This window comes from Vombatus ursinus, unplaced genomic scaffold (genome assembly GCF_900497805.2).
Source record: "Vombatus ursinus unplaced genomic scaffold, bare-nosed wombat genome assembly UNPS02014826.1, whole genome shotgun sequence".
In the NCBI taxonomy this organism is placed as follows: Eukaryota; Metazoa; Chordata; class Mammalia; order Diprotodontia; family Vombatidae; genus Vombatus; species Vombatus ursinus.
Genome location: NW_020954604.1, coordinates 6,541,913 through 6,553,901, shown reverse-complemented (window position 1 = coordinate 6,553,901; position 11,989 = coordinate 6,541,913).

Genomic DNA, 11,989 nt, shown 5'->3' with positions numbered 1-11,989 from the left:
TTCCCTTTCCATCCCCAGGTACCAGACTACTTCCAATCTGGTTGCTGCTGCCACTGCCACCAGATAGCACTCTTGGCCAGACTTCAACCCAATGTTTGTCTCTTTCTGTCTTCCTAAGCTGCCCTTGGCTGGAAAAATGACTCGTGATTTTTTTCTTGGCTTTCCATTCAGAATTCAGTTTGGTGTGTTTTCATGGTTGTTGTGGAGAAAATATGCTGGGTAAACTTGGCAAAAAAGTTTCTTCTCATTCTGCCATTTTGACTTTGCTCCTGTAAAAGTTTGTAAATTAGTTATATGGAACTTGAAATGCATTTTCCCATAGAATTAGAGTTAGATGAAGTTTCAGAGGTTATTTGGTTCCTTCCTCCGCCCCCATCCCTGGAACATCTACCCAAGGAGGACCTTCCCAGAGGTCCTAGAGCCAATCTTAGCACTTTCTCACCTGGAATGTGAATCCTTTCTACAAAGAGGGGCCCTCCATCTTCTACATGAAAACTTCCAACTTTAGAGAATTCTGACCTTCCAATGCAGCACAATTAATGGACTTTTGAACAGGACTCATTGGGAAGCTTTCTCTTGTACTAAACTAAAAACTGCCTCCCTGGAATCCCCACGTGTCAATCCTAATTATTTCTTTTGCAGCCAAGGAAATCGACTTTAATCCCTCTTCCACATGACTGACCCAGTATTTGAAGTAACTATCATGTCGTGCCCCTTCTCTTAAGTCTACTATTCCAGAGGCTAGAAACATTACTAGTTCCATTAACCAATCCTCGTATGGCATGGTTTTGAGTCCCCTCCACACGGTGAGTCCTGCCTCTCAACATACTCCAGCTTGTCAATGTCCTTCCTAATATATGACACACAGAACTGAAGGCACTGTAGATTTGGTCTGACCAGTGCAATGTAACTTCTCTTATCCTGGTTGTTATTTCTATTAATATAGCCTAAGGGCAAATGGAGGGGGGAGGGGAGGGTTCATTTGCTTGCTCTTTGTATTCTATCATGTTGACTCATACTAAGCTGGCAGTTCAGTTTATATATTTTTTAAAAAGGCAAAAAAAAAAAAAGAAGCTCCCTTTTACCTGAATTGTCTTCTACCCATTCTTTCCCAAACACCACTCCCCAAGACTATACATACTCCCTATTGCCTATCAAGGAAGCTCCTTTTCCTGATATTCAATCTCCTCTTTTGATCATTGCTATTTACTACCTTTTTGACCTTGGCCAAGTCACATTAAGCTCCTTGTAGGCTTATTTCCACTCCCATTGGTCAGTTAATCAACAAGCATTTATTAATAGCTTACTATGTGCTGGCATTGTGCTAAGTGCTATGTGGCACATAAAAAGTTCAAGAGGCATAGTTTCTGGGTAATTAATCATTTTATTAATCATACTAGCATATAATTAATAAAGGGGTCAAAGACACTCTCAGATGCCAAAGATCCCTCATGGAATCCACTCAATGCTTGCATGCCCTTGGAAGAGTACATATTTCTGAGGGTGGCAATCGACTCTGATTGGTTAACAATTAATGAAAAGAATGAATATTATAATGAGAGGAGCACCTGTATTAATGAGGAGCTGGGGGACTTGACTCTGATCATTTTGTCTTGGTTAAAGAGACATATCTATACTCATATCACCCCAGATAGGGTGATCTAGACAAAATGGAGAATTCACTTTTTCCCACACCTGCTGGACCAGAATCCGTCAATTTACCTAAACTAAAACTTCTTTACCTTTTGAAAAGATCTAAGTTTTCCCTCTCATTTTCAGCCCTGGACTTCAAAGGCTGCTCTAGAGGGGCTGATTTCTGAATGAGGAAATAGAAAAGGGAAGAACTTTAGTCTTAATTCAATAGGTGGCTATTAATATAGGAGAGAAATAATCATTCCTCTCAGCTGGAAATACAAATACAAACCTGAAAACAGACAATCCTTGCTCTCAAGGAACTTATATTCCAGCGGGGGAATCAATACCTAAAAGGAAGCTGAAAAGGAGGGAGGGGGAATGGAGCTGGGGGGAGGAAAATGGAAAAAAATCAGGCCATAGAGTAATGAAATCTGGCTGGCCTGGACACCCTCCCTGAAGTGGAGATTCTGGGAGGAGTCATTAATGAGAAGGAGAGGCCACAGGATTAGAAGCTACCACCAATGTGTGAATTCTAGGACTACAGTGAACTTCCAAGGTAAAGAGATTTCTGGGACATGGTAGAGGAAGGGCAAATAATTTATTCCACATGATGAGATAAAAGATGCATACTGTCTGACTGAATCTTAAGCACTTCTGGGTTTAGGATTCTCCTGGCACATTTTCTTTAGCTTCTTTAAACGAGTGGTGTCAAATAGAAACACTCCTACTAATTGGTACATAAGGATTCCTGAAGGCCGCGTAATGATTTAGTTTTAAAATGTAATGTTATCTCTGTCTTATTTTATTTTTATTTATTTTGTTATTTCTCAATTATATTTTAATCTGGTTCTAGTTGTACTGAGAGTTGCAGGCTTTGCGCGTGTTTGACGCTTCTCCTATAAATACAAAGTGTCTTTTGGTGGAAGTGACTCCATTTTTATCCAGATCTGATCAGGACATTGGTGGGGATGGAGACCTATCTATTTATCTATCTATGTACACACATACACAAATACATACAATATATGCATATATATACACACATACAAATATGTGTATATGTATATATGTTTATTTGTATATGTGCACACATACATACAAATATAAATATATTTTATATAAAAATATTCAAGATTTTATTGATAGGTACCACTGTCAATCATACTTGTAAACATCTAGAGACATTTTAATAGCCAGTTTATTATATACTTAGCATAGGCTCATGATATACAAAAAACAATTGATCTCAGGTGGCATTTTCAAAAATCTTAAATAGATCATGACAGGATGGATGCAATTGGAATTTTTACAAAGAGGAAAAGGAGAAGGTAAAGGTTTGAACACTGAAGAACTAATAGTAAAAGGGGAAGACCAGAATCAGGTAAAATAATAAACTGATCAGTAAACATTGGAGCTAAAGCTGATATCTCAAGCTGGGATTTTGTAAACAGATAGAGCAACATCTAACCAGATAGGGCTAGGGTTATATTTGATATCTCAGTTTAAGCTGAGCTAGAAATTCTCAATCACTAATCATTTAGTTACCTGAACTGAAAGCTCCAGCGACAGGTATGACTAGATATCTAGCTAGAGGAAATATGTGTGTATATGTATATACACATATGTGTATACATGTACACACCCATAAAGGCATACATGTATACACACATAAACACACATATACGTGTACATATACATACAAACATACATGTATATATGTTTGTGCATCCATGTATGCACACATACACATACACACCGCTGTTCTGAGAAGGGGTCCGTAAGATCCACCATAATGCCAAACAGGGACGTGGCACAAAAAATGTCATAATGGAATGTAAGCTCCATGAGACAGGAGAGGTTATCTTTCATAAAAGGTGTGCCTTTCCCCAGCGCTTAGCCCAGTACTCTGAATAAAGAATATATTTAATAATTTATTGAAGTGAATGATAATTTAAGGATTTCCAGGAGCCAAGATGGCAGAGTATTCCGTAAATCATTGTAACTCTCCCATTTTCAAATCCAAACCACCATAAAACAGCACCCCAAAATAAATCCTAGAATAGCAAAACCAGCAAAAAGAAGGAGTAAAACAATCTTTGAGCCCAAGAAACTTGGAAGAACTGCAGGAAAGGTCCATCTCACTCAGGTAAAAGGAGAGCACAGTCCAGCACAGGAAGCTTCCCAGCAGGCCACCAGCAAGCCCCAGCTCAGCAAACCAGTGATAGATCCTGAGCTCCAGTGCAGTGGAGTAGGCAAACATCAATACCAGGACCCCCACACGCCTCAGCATAGCTAGGGGAATCGGCAGACTCCAGCTCTGAGAATGGACATATGCTTCACCATAGCTGTGGGCAAACAGACAACCTCTAGTGGCCAGACGTCTATGTACTTTAGCGTAAACCCTGGAGAAAAGCAGAAACACTCACTAGCCTCAGCACATGTCAGATAACAGCATTAGAACTCCAGCTCAGCACCAGATAAGCTGCTAGACCTCTATGGCCTCCAGAAGCACCAGTCAACCCCGACTTCACCCCCTCAACACAGCACCAAACACAAGAGTCCTCCGCAGGACCCAGTGCAACATCAGTGCAGAACTAGGTAAACAGCCAGGGTCTGCAGTCACTGGTAACAGAAGCCTGAGACAGTGCCCCTTCCACCCTGGGAGTAGACCTCAAATTTAAAAGAAAAGAAAAAGGCCAAAAAAGAGCAAAAAACAATAAAAAGAATCTGACCATAGGAAGTTGTTATTGTGACAGGGAAGATCAAGACCAAAACTCAAAAGAGGAAAAAATTGTCAAAACACCTATGGGCAAAGCCCCAAAGAAAAATGGAAAGTGGTCTAAAGCCCAGAAAGAACTCATGGAAGAGCTCAAAAAGGAGCTTAAAAATCATGTAAGAGAGGAAGAAGAAAAATTGGAAAAAGAAATTAGAGTGATGTAAGAGAACTATGAAAAAGAGTCAACAGCTTGGAAAAAGGAAACAACTGCTTAAAAAGTAAAATTGACCAAATGGAAAAGGAGATACAAAAATCCACGGAAGAAAACAACTCCTTAAAAAGTACAATTGGCCAAATAGAAAAGAAAATACAAAAACTAGCCAAGGAAAACACCTCCTTAAAAGTTAGAATTGGGCAAATGGAAGCTAATGACTCTATAAGACATCAAGAATCAATCAAACAAATTCAAAAGAATGAAAAAAATAGAAGAAAATGTACAATATCTCATGGGAAAAACAACTGACCTGGAAAATAGATCTAGGAAAGACAATGTCAGAATCATTGGACTACCTGAGAGCCATAATCAAAAGAAGGACCTAATCAGCATCTTTCAAGAAATTATCACGGAAAACTGCTCTGATGTCCTGGAACCAGAGGGCAAAATAGGCATTGAAAGAATCCACCAATCACCTCAGAAAAGAGATCCCAAAATACAAACTTCAAGGAACATTATGGTCAAAATTTAGAACTATCAGGTCAAGAAAAAAAAATACTACAAGAAGCCAGAAAGAAGCAATTCAAATATTGGGGAGCCACAATTAGGATTACATAGGACTTAGCAGCTGCAATATTAAAAGTTTTGAGGTGATGGAACAAGACATTCCAGAGGATAAAGGAGCTAAGACTACAACCAAAAATCACTTACCTGGTAAAATTAAGCATAATACATGAAGGAGAAAATGGTCATTCAGTGAAATAGAAGGATTTCAAGCTTTTCATAAGGATAAGACCAAAATTAAATCAGAAATTTTATCTCCAATATCAAGACCTAAGAGAAGCATAAATAGATAAAGAGGGAAAATAAAACATAAAAGATTCAATAGAGTTACATCCCTACATGGGTAGATGTTTCTTGTAATTCTTAAAAATTGTATCATTAATAGTACAGCTAGAAGGAATATACATAGAGTGAGGATACAGGTATAAGGTGAATTTGAAGGAATGACATAAAAATGATTAAGGGATGAGAAGAAAAGTACACTGGGTGCAGAAGGAAGGGAGAGGTAGAATGGAATAAATTATTTCACATGAAGAGGCACAAAAAACCTATTACAATGTAGGGGAAGATGACAGGGTGGACAATGGGCATCACTTGAACCTTACTCTCATCGGTATTGATTCAAAGAAGGAATAATATGCACAATCAGTTGAATATAGAAATCTATCTCACCTGACAGAGAAGTAGGAGGGGTGGTAATTAAGTAGGGGGAGGGGAAACTGACAGAAGGGCGGGCAGATCAGGGAAGGTGGTAGACAGAAGCAAAACACTGGGGAGGAGGGAAAGGGTGAAAGGAGAGAGAGAACAACAAACAGGAATTAAAATAGGATGGAGGAAAACACACAGTTACTAATTATAACTATGAATGTGAATGGAATGAACTCTCCCACAAAACAGAAGTGGATAGCAGAGTGCATCAAAAACCAGAATCCTACAATACGTTTTTTGCAAGAAACAAATTTGAAGTAGAGAGACAAATACAGGGTAAAGGTAAGGGGCTGAAGCAGAATCTATTGTGCTTCAGCTGAAGTAAAAAAAACAAAAAAAACAACTACAAAAAACAAAACAAAACAGGGGTAGCAATCCTGATCTCAGACAAAGTAAAAACAAAAAATAGACCCAATTATAGTAGATAAGTAAGGAAACTACATCTTGCTAATAGGTACCATAGAAAATGAACCAATATCAATACTAAGCATATACACATGAAGTGGTATAGCATCCAAATTATTTCTTAATTAATTTTTTAGTTTTCAACAGTCACTTCGATAAGATTTTGAATTCTAAATGTTCTCCCCCTTCTTCCCCTCCTGCTTCTCCAAAATGGCATGCAATCTGATAAAGGCTCTACATATACATTCATATTAAACATATTTTCACATTAGTCATGTTGTAAAGAAGAATTAGAACCAATAGGAGGGACCATGAGAAAGAAGAAACAACAACAATAACAAAAAGATAGCAAATAGTATGCTTCCATCTGCATTCAGATTCTGTAGTTCCTTTTTTGGATGTGGATAGCATTTTCTGTTATTAGTCCTTTGGAGTTGCCTTAGATCCTTGCATTGCTGAGAAGAACAAAGTATATCAAAGTTAGTCATGGCACAATGTGGTTGTTACTGTGTATAATGGTCCCCTGGTTCTGCTCACTTCACTCAGCATCAGTTCATGTAAGTCTTTCCAGGTTTTTCTGAAGTCTGACTGCTCATTGTTTCTTATGGAACAGTGGTATTCCATTACATTCGTGTACCACAGCTTATTCAGCCATTTCTCAACTGATGGGTATCCCTTCAATGTCCAATTCTTGGTCACCACAAAAAAGAACTGCTATAAATATCTTTGTACATATGGGTCCTTTTCCCTCTTTTATGATCTCTTTGGGATACAAACCAAGTAGTGCTATTGCTGGATCAAAGGGTATGCACATTTTTATAGCCCTTTGGGCGTAGTTCCAAATTAGCATCCAAACTCTTAAAGGAGAAGTTAAGTGAGTTACAGGAAGAAATGGACAGCAAAATTATGGTAGTGGGGGACCTCAACTGTCCCTTCTCAGAACTCAATAAATCCAACCAAAAAATGAACAAGAAAGAAACCAAGGAGATAATAGAATATTAGAAAAGTTAGAGATGGCAGACCTTCAAAGAAAACTGAATGGGAACAGAAAGGAATATACCTTTTTCTCAGCAGCAATGGCATCTACACAAAAATTGACCATGTATTAGGCATAAAAACCCTCAAAATCAAATGTGGAAAGGCCAAAATATTAAATGTATTCTTTTCAGATTATAATGTAAGAAAAATTACATTTAAGAAAGGGTAATGGAAAGATAGATTAAGAATTAATTGGAAACTAAATAATCTATTCCTAAAGAATAAGTGGGTCAAAGAACAAATCATAGAAACAATCAATAACTTCATTAAAGAGAATGACAACTATGAGGCAACACCAAAATTTAGGGTATGCAGCCAAAGCAGTACTAGTGGAAAATTTATTTCTCTAAATTCTTACATCAATAAAAATGGAAAAAAGAACAGATCAATAAATTGGGCATGCAACAACAACAACAACAACAAAAACTGAGAAAGAATAAATTAAAAATCCTCAATTATGCATCAAATTGGAAATCCTGAAAATCAAAGGTGAGATTAATAAGATTGAAAATTAAAAAAAAAATCTATTGACTAATAAATAAATCTAGCAGTTGGTTTTATGGGGGAAAAGAACAATAAGATACATAAGCCATTGGTTAATTTGATTTAAAAAAGAAAGAGGAAAACCAAATATCCAGTATCAAAAATGAAAAGGGTGAAATCACCACCAATGAAGAAGAAATTAAAGGAATCATTAGAAAATATTTTGCCCAATTATATGCCAATAAATCTGACAATCTGAGTGAAATTGATGAATATTCATGAAAATATAAATTATCCAGATTAATAGGTCAGGAAATAGAAGGCCCAAATAAACCCATCTTAGAAAAAAAATTGAACAAGCCATTTATGAACTCCCTAAGAAAAAATTCCCAGGGTCAGATGGGTTTACAGGTGAATTCTCTCAAACATTTAAAGAACAACTAATTCCAATACTATATAAACTATTGGGAAAATTAGGCAAAGGAAGAGTCCTACTATACTTCTTTTATGACAAAAATATGGTGCTGATACCCAAATCAGGAAGAGCTAAAATAGAGATAGAAAATTATAGACCAATTTCCCTAATGAATATTGATGGAAAAATTTTGAACAAAATACCAGCAAGGCAATTACAGCAATATATCACAAGGATTATACACTATGACTAAGTGGGATTTATACCAGGAATGCTATCAACATAATTGACCATATCATTAACAAAACCAACTCAAAGCATAAGATTATCACAATAGATACAGAAAAAAACTTGACAAAATACAGCATCATTCCTATTAAAAACACTAGAGAGCATAGGAACAAAGGAAGAATTCCTTAAAATGATAAGCATTATCTATCTAATACCATCAGCAGGCATTATGTGTAATAAGGATAAACTAGAAGCCTTCCCAATAAGATGAGGGGTAAAGCAAGGAAGCCCATTACCACCACTATTATTCAATATAGTACTAGAAATGTTAGCTATAGCAATAAGAGAAGAAAAAGACATTGAAGGAATTAAAATAGGCATTGAGGAAACAAAACTATCACTCTTTGCAGATGATATGATAATATACTCAGGGAACCCTAGAGAATCAACTAAACAACTACTTGAAACAATTAACAACTTTAGCAAAGTTGTGGGATACAAGATAAACCATCAGCAGTATTTCTTTATATGACCAAAAAATCTCAACAGCAAGAGATAGAAAGAGAAATTCCATTCAAAATAACTGTATATAACTGTAAACAATATAAAATATTTAGGAGTCTACCTTCCAGGACAAACCCAGGAACTATATTAAAACAATTACAAAACACTTCATACAAATAAAGACAGATCTAAACAAATGGAAAATTTTCAATTGTTCATGGGTAGACCAAGACAATTAAAATCTCGTCTAAACTAATTTATTTATTCAGTGCTACACCAATCAAACTATCAAAAAATATTTGATAGAACTAAAATAAATAACAACAAAATTCATCTGGAAGAACAAAAGGTCAAGAATATCAAGGGAATTGATGAAAAAAAATAAAAGGAAGGTGGCCTCGCAATATCAGATCTCAAACTATATTATAAAGCAGTAATCATCAAAACTATTTGGGACTGGCTAAGAAATAGAGTGGTGGATCAGTGGAACAGATTAGGCACACAAGACACAGTAGTCAATGACAATAACAACCTCAAACTCAACTCAAAAACCCCAGCCTATAGGATGATAACTCACAGTTTCATATAAACTGCTGGGTAAACTGGAAAACAATAGAACACAAACTTGGTATAGCTTAATATCTCACACTGTATACCAAGATAAGGTCAAAATGAGTGTATGATTTAAACATAAAGGGCAATACCATAAGCAAACTAGAATAGTTTGCCTGTCACATGGATGGGGAGAGGAAGAATTCATGACCAAACAAGAGATAGAGAGCATTATAAAATATAAAATAGATAATTTTGATTATACTAATATAAAAAGCTTTTGTACAAACAAAACCAGTGCAACCAAGATTAGAAGGAAAGCAGAAAGCTGAGAAGCAATCTTTACAGCAAGTGTCTCTGATAAAGATCTCATTTTTCAAACATAGAGAACTGAGACAAATTTATAAGAAAATAAGCCATTCCCCAATTGATACATGGTCAAAGGCAGTTTTCAGATAAAGAAATCAAAGCTATCTATAGGCATATGAGGAAGTACTCTAAATCACTTTTAATTAGAGAAATGCAAATTGAAACAACCTCACACACACACATATTAGCTAATATGACAAAAAAGGAAAATGATAAATGTTGGAGAAGAAATGGGAAAAATGGGACACTAATGCACATGTAGTTGTGAATTGATCCAACCATTCTGGAGAGCTATTTGGAACTATGCCCATAGGGCAACCAAACTGTGCATACCCTTTGGTATCCAGTTTTTGCTCAGTCTGGGTGCCAAAGAGATCATATTAAAGGAGAAAGGACCTAAATGTACAAAAATATTTATCGTGGCACAAGATAAGTAACTTGGCACAAGATAAATAAACTTCCTTTGCCTAATTTTCCCGATAGTTTATATAGTATTGGAATTAGTTGTTCTTGTGGCAGCAAAATAGTTGAAATTGAGGGAATGCCCATCAATTGAGGAATGGCTGAACAAACTCTGGTATGTGAATATAGTGGAATATTATTGTGCAATATGAAATGACGAACAGGCAGATTTCAGAAAAAAACCTGGAAAGACTTGTCCAAACTGATGCAAAGTATAATGAGCAGAACCAGGAAAACATTGTGCACAGTGTCAGCAACATTGTGTTATAATCAATTGTAAATGACTTAGCTCTTCTTAACAACACAGTGAACCAAGAAAAGTACAAAGAATTCATGAAGAAAAATGCTATCCACATCCAAATAAAGAAATGATGGACTCTGAATGCAGATAGAAGCATTTTTTTGGTTTACTTTGTACTTTTTTGTGGTTTTTTTTCTTTTGATCTGTTTCTTCTTTCACAACTGTGACTAATATGGAAATATATTTTACATGATAGCATATGTATAATCTATATGAAATTGCCTACCATTTTCAGAGGAGGGAAGGGGAGGGAAGGAGGGAGAAAAATTTGGAATTCAAAATCTTGTTAAAAAAAGAGTGCTAACAATTGTCTTGACATGTAATTGGGAGAACAATAAAATGTTATTAAAATTAAAACCTCCTTTCATATAAAATATATATAAATATAAAATGTGAATTTAGAACTGAAGATAATATTCCAAATTTATTCTGATCAGGGCAGAATACAGCAGAACTCTAGGATTACAGGCAAAAATCTACAAGGCAAAAATCCAAATGAATCCAAATACCATGCCATGCCTGGGGACAAGGATTGTTAATTTTTTTTATCATATACTATATTTCTTTCAGAGAACAAGGCCAAATTCTCCTAGCCTGAACTCTTCAAAAGAGAACTTATTTTAATCACAAACATATGCAAGTACATATACACACATAAGAATACACACATATGTATTTCAGGGGGGCTGAATTAGGATTATACAATTATAGATCTAGAGTCAAAAGGGACACTAGAGGCTATTAGTCTAACTCCCTTTTTCTTTTGTTTTTGTTCTTTTGTTTTTGGTAAGGCAATCAGGGCTAAGTGACTTGCTCAGGGTTACCTAGCTAGTAAGTATCAAGTGTCTGAGCTGGATTTGAACTCAGATCCTCCTGACTCCAATGCTGAAGGTCTATCTACTGTGCCACCTAGCTGCCCTACCAACTCCCTTATTTGCAGATGAAGCAAGAAGGCCCTTTGAAAAGCTTTGTCCAAAGTCATACAGGTAGTAAGCATCAGAGGGAGGGTTGTGATATAGTGGAAAGTCACCAAAGTAGGAGCCTTCTGCCTTCTTTTATGAAGTATCTGTGTGATGGATCAAATCCCTTCATCTCCCTGGGCCTCAGTTTCCACATCTGTAAAATAAGGAGGCTGATTTGAATGGTCTCAGAGATCTCTTCCAGTTCTAACATTCTATGAAAAAATCCTGCACCACCTTGTAAAAACATTGACCAGCATGTTGATTTTGCCCAGCCTTTCCCCCACTTCGCAGAATCATACTGAAGCCATATTTGACCTTGGTGACCCAAGGAAACATGCCACCAGCATGATGGAATTATATTTTCCACTTAAAATTCCTACTCATAGCCTTACTCAATTTAAATAAAATCTCCTTTCTTTCAGGATCTATG